Genomic DNA, 10,000 nt, shown 5'->3' on the forward strand with positions numbered 1-10,000 from the left:
ACAACTAGTTCTGCTTACAATTCTTCATAAAAGAGTAAAAAAATGCGCAGAAGTTTCTTCGGCGCAATCGAGTTTTCTGTACAGCCGCTACAGCGAATAATCAGAATAAACAGATCTATCTTTCGGCGGTCTCGGTATAACGCTGTATGAGCCGCGGCCCATGAAACTTTAACCACGGCCGGTTGGTGGGCTAATCTATATCGTTGCCAGCAGCACGATTATGGCTAACTTTAACCTTAAATAAAATAAAAACTACTGAGGCTAGAGGGCTGCGATTTGGTATGTTTGATGACTGGAGGGTGGATGATCAACATACCAATTTGCAGCCCTCTAGCTTCAGTAGTTTTTAAGAAATGAGGGCGGATAGGAAAATTGCGGACAGAATAAAGTTCGACCGACAGACAAAGCGGGTCAATAGTTTACTTTTACAAAAGACTAAAAAAGCGACTCACGAGACCGATTTGCGCCAGATCTTCTTCTTGTGCAGTGCACCAAAACTCGAAGGAAACTGAAGTAGAAAATTCGGCAATTTTCAGGACAAAGCAACTGTTGATCCAAATTCTCCCGAAGAGTCAGTCTGATGGAACGCTTCTCTCTCTCTCTCTCTCTCTCTCTCTCTCTCTCTCTCTCTCTCTCAGAGAGCATGCAAGAAGAGAGGAATTCGCGTCCGTCCTCTGGTTCGTCAGAAAGGCGACGCCGCTGCTGTTGCTGTTTTTCGCCAAACGGGAAGAAGAAGAAGAAGAAGAAGAAGAAGAAGAAGAAGAAGAAGACGAAGAAGAAGAAGACGAAGAAGAGTGAAAGGGGAAAGTCAATACACGAACGGAGGTAAACAAAGCGAGAAAAAGAAGGGCTTTGCGAGGAGCGCCATGTGCAAACATCCAAAGCTCTAAAATTTCGCGGAAAGAAGAAGAAGAAGAAGAAGAATTAGAAGAAGAAGAATCTCGTCAAGGGAAAGGATTTCATTTGACTCGTAGTTTCTTTTGTAAACACTTTGAGTTGCAGGGGGTGTAGGGGTAGTGAGAGGGGGAGCGTTCGTTTCAAAAGACTCATAGGATATTTTTAAGCTCCGTCGCTTTGTTGGGAGGACCAGGAAGTGATTCCTGAAATTCCTTCGGTTTAGTTTACCTGCTTTATTTCCTAAGGAGTTTTTTTTTTCTTTGTGCTGACGAAGTTTGCAAGAGTCTCCATTGGGTCAGATACGATTGTGCCTTTGTGCTGCAACAGTCTATGTGTTTATCAGTAACTGACGCTGAGAGAATAGGCAGAGAGAGAGAGAGAGAGAGAGAGAGAGAGAGAGAGAGAGAGAGAGAGAGAGAGAGAGAGAGAGAGAGAGAGAAGAGGACGAAGAAAAAGAAGGGTAATATGAGAGAGAGAGAGAGAGAGAGAGAGAGAGAGAGAGAGAGAGAGAGAGAGAGAGAGAGAAAGGAGGAAGGAAGGAAGGGGAAGGGGAGAGAGAGAGAGAGAGAGAGAGAGAGAGAGAGAGAGAGAGAGAGAGAGAGAGAGAGAAGAAGAAGAAGAAAAAGAAGGGTAGTATTAGAGAGAGAGAGAGAGAGAGAAAAGAAGAAGAAGAAGAAGAAAAAGAAGGGTAATATTAGAGAGAGAGAGAGAGAGAGAGAGAGAGAGAGAGAGAGAGAGAGAGAGAGAGAGAGAGAGAGAGACATATTACAGAACGCACATTACTAATTCATTTCATTCCGTCTATCCGCCATTGATACATCACCTGCCCAATCCATACCAAATCAGGCCCCCCATGCCCCCGTCTCTCTCTCTCCCTTATCCAGGATTCCAGGAAACAGAATAAGGCCGTCCATTTTCCAGGGGATGTCCAGGACGCGTCATAAATCTGTGTATGCATAAGGCCTCCCTATTGCCTCGATTAATGGAGACTTAACTGTATCGAAGTTAATTGGAAGCTTTTGGTTCTCTCCACTATAAAGATTATGAGACTGCGGGATCTCGTTCTTCTTCTTCATTAGTTGTGCGGATGTGTTGGCATTGCTACGTTTTGCAAGGGAGAGAGAGAGAGAGAGAGAGAGCAACGGGAAAGGATAAGAGAGAGAGAGAGAGAGAGAGAGAGAGAGAGAGAGAGAGAGAGAGAGAGAGAAGGAAAGAGAGAGAGAGAGAGAGAGAGAGAGAGAGTAACGGGAAAGGATAAGAGAGAGAGAGAGAGAGAGAGAGAGAGAGAGAGAGAGAGATATGATACACTGTAAAACTAGAGCAGAAGGCATAAAGATAGTGTCATTACTATGCTATTCAGGGTTTAATTATTATTATTATTATTATTATTATCATCATCATCATCACAAATAAAGAAAGGTAAACAACACACACATATTTTCTACACAAACGCTCCAACATATTTATTATTATTATTATTATTATTATTATTATTATTATTATTATTATTATTATTATTATTATTACCACAGCAAATAAAGAAAGGTACACAAGAAACACATCTATCTTCTGTACAAGTACTCCACCATATTTCAGGAAGGCAAGTAAGCGACACCATAAACGAAGGAGATTTAATTTCTGTAATAGTGTTTTCTGCATTTCTGAAAGCCCGAAACGTCTAGGCTATTAAGAGGAAAGCCCGAAGAGACATTATCTAATCAGGAAGTATGTGCAATTAAGCCTGAGGAAGCGCGCCTTGGGAAGGCATTACTGCTAATTACCGAATTTTTAGGACCGCACTCTGTATGCGTCAGCGTGTTTTAAGTTTTAATTTTCATCTCTTTAGTTTTCTGTAAAAGAAAACTATTGCGCCGGCTTTATCTGGCCGTCCGCACTGTTTCTGTCCGCCCTCAGATCTTAAAAACTATTGAGGCTAGAGAGCTGCAAATTGGTATGTTGATCATCCACCTTCCAATCATCAAACACGCCAAATTGCAGCCCTCTAGCCTCAGTAGTTTTGATTTTATTTAATGTTAAAGTTAGCCATGATCGTGCTTCTGGCAACGATATAGAAATAGGCAACCACCGGGCCGTGGTTGAAGTTTCACGGGCCGCGCCACATACAGCATTATACCGAGACCAGCGAAAGATATATGTTTTCGGTGGCCTTGATTATAAGCTGTACAGAAAACTCGATTGCGCTGAAGAAATTCCGGCGCATTTTTTACTTGTTTTAATTTTGGATAAAGTCTATGAGATTAACTGAAACCTTTAGATACGAAAGTCATCTGCTAATTATTTTTTGTTAATACTTAGGATTCTGAATTTCCAATGAACTGTTATTTTTAAATTTTACTTTTGTATTTTATTATGATTATTGATGGTATTATTCCTTTCGTCCATTATCGACCATCTAAAGAGATTAATTAATAATTTAAGTTTTAATCTTGGCTACTAAACGTTTAAAAAAAGTCTTTAAAAAGCACATAAATACTAATGATATATTTATACACAGACACATTAATCGGTTGCAATTACCTGCATACACGTGAATAGTTATGACACATAAACACTAGCAATAATATTAGCACACAGACACATTAATCAGCCGCAATGATCTGCACACATACGAGTTCTTATGGCACATAAACACTAGCAATAATATTAGTACACAGACACATTAATCAGTCATAAATGTCTGCACACATACTAGAAGCACTCAGGAACTTCGTTCAGAACCAGAATTTCGATTACATTCTCTCCAACAAGAAAGAAAACCCGAGATGAGAAAAATAACCTTTTAAAATTCGTGTTGCCCCATCCGTGTCCACTAATTGGGGGAACATCCCCACGAAAAATCGGTCACGAAAACCACAACACAAACTGCGAGAAGTTTTAATTATACTCTCGAGGAGCAAGGGAGGGAGGAAGGGAGGGAGGGAGGGAGACTTTCCCCTAATTACCGGGCCTTTGTGGTTCCCGGCGCCCTTGACGGGACGAGAGGAATCCGTCGAGCAAATTTGTGCCTTCGGCTGAGAGGCTGTTGGGGTGATTTTCCATTGCAGCGTCTGGGTGAGGGAGGTGGGATTTGATGACGTCATTTGTTTACATTTGGCTCAAGATTGAAACAAAAATATTGAAAACTGTTTGGAAATTTGGGAAAGTTCTATAAAGCTATGAATACATCTGTAGACCCTATAGTTAATAAGGTAATTTATGAAAAAAAATATAGTTAATAAGGAAGAATTAGGACAAAAATTAAAAGCTAGAAAGAAAAAATTATAGTTAATAAGGAAGAAATATGAAGAAAATTATAATAATAAGAATTTAAAAAATTTTAACAATAAGAATTATGAAAAAATATTATAATTAACAAGGAGAAATTATATAGACAATTATAGGTAATGAGGAAGACTTATGAAAAAAATGATAATAAAAGGAAGAATTATATAAAACATTTATAGTTAATAAGGAACACATAAAAATATATATAGTTAATAAGGAAGTTATAAAAAAATTACAATAATAGAGAAAAATTCTGCAAAAATGATTAGTTAATGAAAATGATTAAAAACATCTTTATAATAATGGGAAAAAATTATGAGAAAATATATAATAATAAAGAAAAATTATGAAAAAAATTAAAGAATTATAAAAAAAAGCACGACCCTTCAAAATTTATCAGTAAGCAAAGAATAAATACCTAGAAAAAAATCATCAACACTTATAAGATTTCAGCTTTTTCATAATGACAAGGAAAAAATTATGAAAAAAAATATGTAATGATAAAGAAAAATTATGAAAAAAAAAAAAAATCAGTTCATACCGCAGAATAATAAAAAAACTCATCAATATTTATCAGTAAGCAAAGAATATATAGAAAAAATTCATCAATGCTTATCAGATTTACTCTTAAAAGAAAAACTGTCAAGAATAAAGTCATCCCAGAATCTCATTTCGCGAGAATTATCTTCTCAGAGAATCTCGGACTAGAAAGTTTTCAAAAACCTACTTTATTCCTTCGTTTAATATCATATCATATTTCTCTCTCTTCGCGAATTTTAGAGAAAGTTTTAGAGAAAGTTTGAAAGAAAGCCTCATTTCCTCGCTTTTTTGAACCGGAAGTACAAATGGCAGGGGATATTATAGAATTAATTTTCGTTCATTTTCGATATTTTTAAAGATTAAGGAAATTGGGAATGAGGAAACTGCAGATAATGAAGGAAAAAGGTATTGGAATATATTATCATAATATGGATATCACCATAGAAAAAGTAAAAGGAGACATATTAGCTAATACTGGTAATGTCACATTATTATTATTATTATTATTATTATTATTATTATTATTATTATTATTATTATTATTATTATTATTATTATTATCATTTCTAGCTGAAGAAGGGAGCTGAGCAGGCTCTTGAAAGCTCCTGGAATTCATTTTATTATTTGTAAATACAGTACTTTACATAAATGTGGATTTTGTATTTTATAAACATATTCACGGGATTGTGAAGAAGATTTGCATTATTATTATTATTATTCAGAAGCTGAACCATATCGGAAGAAGAAGAATAAGAAGGAGAGAGAGAGAGAGAGAGAGAGAGAGAGAGAGAGAGAGAGAGAGAGAGAGAGAGAGAGAGAGAGAACACTCAGGTGCGAGATTACACTAGAAGAAGAAGAAGAAGAAGAAGAAGAAGAAGAAGAAGAAGAAGAAGAAGAGAGAGAGAGAGAGAGAGAGAGAGAGAGAGAGAGAGAGAGAGAGAGAGAGACAGTTACCCATTCCTCCTCCCAAATAAAAGGCTTTTCCCTCTCGTGCAGTTGACAGAACAATCACAGACCCGGATAATGTAGGAGAACGCATCTCTCGTATGGCTACTGGGCAGTCTAATTGGTGTTTACCGAGTAATTCCTCTGTGTGTTTTACCTGCATATTTCCAGGGTCAGCTCGTTAGGACGTAATTGCAGGTTTGGGAAAAGGTGGACGGAGAGAATTCCCTTTGGGAGGTGAATAAAGGACTTTCGGTGTTGGACTTTTTAAAGGAAAAGTATTGTCTCTTGAGTATCGGATCAACAAGAACACGATCGTCCGATCTGCTCCTGATTATTATTATTATTATTATTATTATTATTATTATTATTATTATTATTATTATTATTATTATTATTCAGGAGATGAACCCTACGTATTCATATGGAACAAGCCCACAATAGGGGCTACTGACTTAAAATTCAAACTTCCAAATAATCATTATTATTATTATTATTATTATTATTATTATTATTATTATTATTATTATTATTATTATTATTATTCAGGGGATGAACCCCTATTCGTTTGGAACAAGCTCACCACAGGGGCTCTGACTTGAAATTCAAACTTCCAAAGAATTATTATTATTATTATTATTATTGGCTAAGCGCGCGGCGCTCGCCTATCTTGGTGTTCAGAAGGGATAATCTGAAGCTCCTGGCGTCGCCCTCATTGCGGGCTGAAGGGTCGTGCAGGCGGAAATTAGTGTATGTGAGTAGCAGACCCTCTTTCAAACAGGTTTTATTGAAAGTGATTGCTGCGTCAGCTGCATTCAGCTTATATAGAGTTTCCTCTATTTTTATAATAACTGCCTTTTCTTGGTTACTGCGTTGCGCTAGTAACTCTCCGATACTTGTCATTTCTGGAGAGAGAAATAGACGTAAATCAGGATATATATAATTTAATATACATTTCTGACTTATACAATGCGCGGCCGGTAACTGAAATCTGGGTTCCATTGCCCGTAGAGTTGTTCAGATCTGTCGATTAATAACTCCAGACATGTATAGTTCTCATATTATTATTATTATTATTATTATTATTATTATTATTATTATTATTATTATTATTATAAAAAAAATAAACCCATATTCATGTGGCAACACTTGTACCTGAAGCATTCGGATCCAAAAAGCGTGGATTGGGGTGTTAGCCCTTTCTGTATCTAGAAAAGCCACCCAACACAAGGCTGGCTTAATCTGGTTTCATCTAAAGCTAACCAGCTAACCCATTTCCCTGAACTCGTCAAACCTGCAGCAGTGACTGCTGGGTAGGAAAATGAATGAATGAACAAGGAAAGGCAGAGACAAAAGGTCCCCTGGCGTTTTGCAAAGACCAACAAATGAAAAGTGAAACAAAGAATTTCTGGACCCGTCAGCAAGGACATTTTTTTCATTCGTTTCAGACGTAATGGGATCTAAATTCTTTCTCTCTCTCCCCGTCTCACTCTCTCTCTCTCTCTCTCTCTCTCTCTCTCTCTCTCTCTCTCTCTCTCTCTCTCTCTCTCTTTCTCTCTCTCTAGGACAACAGCTGGAGTAGTTATCTCAGTGCTCTCTCTCTCTCTCTCTCTCTCTCTCTCTCTCTCTCTCTCTCTTTCTCTCAAATAGAATTCTCAATACTGTATTTGTTGTTGTGATATCATCGTAAATTCTATATTACATTCTTAATATAGAATTTACCTAAAGCAGCCAGTGTTGAGAATTGTATTTTCACTCTCTCTCTCTCTCTCTCTCTCTCTCTCTCTCTCTCTCTCTCTCTCTCTCTCTCTCTCTCTCTCTCTCTCTCTCTCTCATGTTTTTTTATTTATTTTTTAATATTTTTATTTTCTCAGATCCTCTGGGCCTTCCACGAATCCATTATTTTTTCGAGAACAATGGATCTGCTCCCCAAAGGCACAAGCATTCTTGCTTTCTTGCACTCCTTCATCTCCAGGGTGCATTTCTTGATTGAGTTTCGAGGGGAAGCAAGGAGGCTTTTGGAGTTGGTCTGTCTTCACAGGTGAATGCGTTTTTGAGAGAGAGAGAGAGAGAGAGAGAGAGAGAGAGAGAGAGAGAGAGAGAGAGAGAGAGAGAGAGAGAGAGAGAGAGAGAGAGAGAGAGAGAGAGAGGCGATATAAAAACAGAACAGATACTACTCGTATTCTCAACATCGTCTGTTAAGGTAAGTTCTGCTTGAGAGAGAGAGAGAGAGAGAGAGAGAGAGAGAGAGAGAGAGAGAGAGAGAGAGAGAGAGAGAGAGAGAGAGAGAGAGAAAACTGAGTTAACTACGGTTGTAACTCACAGAGAGTTGTCAGAGAGAGAGAGAGAGAGAGAGAGAGAGAGAGAGAGAGAGAGAGAGAGAGAGAGATGAATTCATTACTCGGTTGTTGTCCTAGAGAGAGAGAGAGAGAGAGAGAGAGAGAGAGAGAGAGAGAGAGAGAGAGAGAGAGAGAGGCACGGGGAGCAGGTGGCGGCTCGCAAATAAGTGACCATTCTTTTCCTTGTCTAAATACGAATCATTAATACATACGTTATCCAAACTCCAAAACAGATTGCAGCAGCGTATCCCAATTTGCGACAAACAGGAATAAGATGTTTTACGACCGAGTGTTTGTGAAAGAGTCACTTCAAATGAAACGAATTGCATGCATAATTTTTCGTATGAAATACATTCGGAAACGGGCAATAAAACACACGGAGTTGTTTGGAATATCACGTGACTTTTTGCGAGTCTATTTGAAATGTTGATGAATGATATTTGAGATAACCTTTTTACTATCAGACTTTTTTTTTACCTGTCGCATAAAGATAAATACACATTTTGCCGTGAAATACAAATATTATGAAAGTATAACTGATATTTGATATTTTACTTAATTGAGGAATCACACTTGTTTCCATCTGTCAAATGAAAAATGATACATATTTCGCCATGAAATACAAATGTTACGAAAATATGACTTATAGTTGAATGACCAGATTTGTTTCATTCGTCAAATAAAATGAAATGCGTAGTTTGTCTTTGCACAAATCTGTGAAAATATAATTTAAATACAGTGTTTCTCGTATTTATATTTGAATTTATCCAGAAGGAACGAATCTTTAAAAGACTTCAGTTGTTTATCTACGAAAATATGACTAATATTTGATATTTCTTGCATTTGCTTTTTCAAGAGACCCTGCAGTAACGAACCTTCCAGACTTCAATTACGGCATCACTGACCATCGCCACTGTCACGCCACATATCCCCAAAACATCGACTCAAACCAAACGAGCTCCAACGAAAGCCTAAGTCTGACAAGAGGCGTCTCGTTGGCGACCAGGAAATGAAAATGCAAATGTCTCACGCATGGCCGCCCGTTCCGAACGTTTATTTATGAGTTCCTTCCGCTACGGCGCGCTGCTGTTTCATCCGGGCGTTTCTGAATGCAATAAGCGGCTCCCGCTGATGGATCTGTGGTTATATTTATCCTCTTCATGGGGGAAGAAGTGAAATAAAAACTGGGGCTGGGTGGGAGAGAGATGCTCTTGGGGCACCAGATGAGATTCTGGTTGCTTATGGGTGGGTGGCTATCCCGTTTTCTTTCTTGGGGTGTACTGCGTCATGGGGTACGGTGGAGAGAAAACGGGAATCTGGTATTCAAGGAAAACGGGAATGAGGTATTCAAGGAAAATGGGAATCAGGTATTCAAGGAAAATGTGAACGGGTATCAAGGAAAATGGGAATCAGGCAGTCAAGGAAAACGGGAATCAGGCATTCAAGGAAAATGGGAATCAGGTATTCAAGGAAAATGGGAACCAGGTATTCAATGAAAACGTAAACCAGGTATTCAAGGAAAATGGGAATCAGGGTCGGAGGAAGTTTTTCCTTAGAAGCGAAAAAAATGTTTACAAAAAATATATGCACCAGAGTGGGATAAGCTGTTTTGGTAACTGAACTGGTAAAGGCATAGGAATGATAACTGAAGGATAAAAAGAAAATTTCGAGTAAGGTCATTACTGGGAAATGGGTAGTATAAAAGATTGCTGAAGTGGTTTGTACATGTAGTGAAAATTGGAGAAACAAGAACCTAATTAGCAATTTCGGAGGCCTTTAGAAATATAACTATTAGCACTACCTAAAATTATATATATATATATATATATATATATATATATATATATTTTTGTAAAAGATACAATAATGTAAATGAGAGACTGTATTTTTCCAAAGTACAAAAAGGGTTAAAAAAAGGAGGGGGGGGGGAGCTTTCAAAATCTCCCCCTGTTTTTTTAAACACCTTTTTGTATTTTGGAAAAATACAGTCTCTC

At 37.7% G+C, this 10,000-nt stretch overlaps 1 long non-coding RNA gene across 2 annotated transcripts in view; it reads right to left on the minus strand.

The window, feature by feature from the left end:
- LOC136834884 (uncharacterized) overlaps window positions 1-10,000 on the minus strand; it is a 411,316-nt gene that overhangs the window by 89,223 nt on the left and 312,093 nt on the right. The gene's annotated exons all lie outside the window — the stretch shown is intronic.

This window comes from Macrobrachium rosenbergii, chromosome 54 (genome assembly GCF_040412425.1).
Source record: "Macrobrachium rosenbergii isolate ZJJX-2024 chromosome 54, ASM4041242v1, whole genome shotgun sequence".
NCBI classification, from domain to species: domain Eukaryota; kingdom Metazoa; phylum Arthropoda; class Malacostraca; order Decapoda; family Palaemonidae; genus Macrobrachium; species Macrobrachium rosenbergii.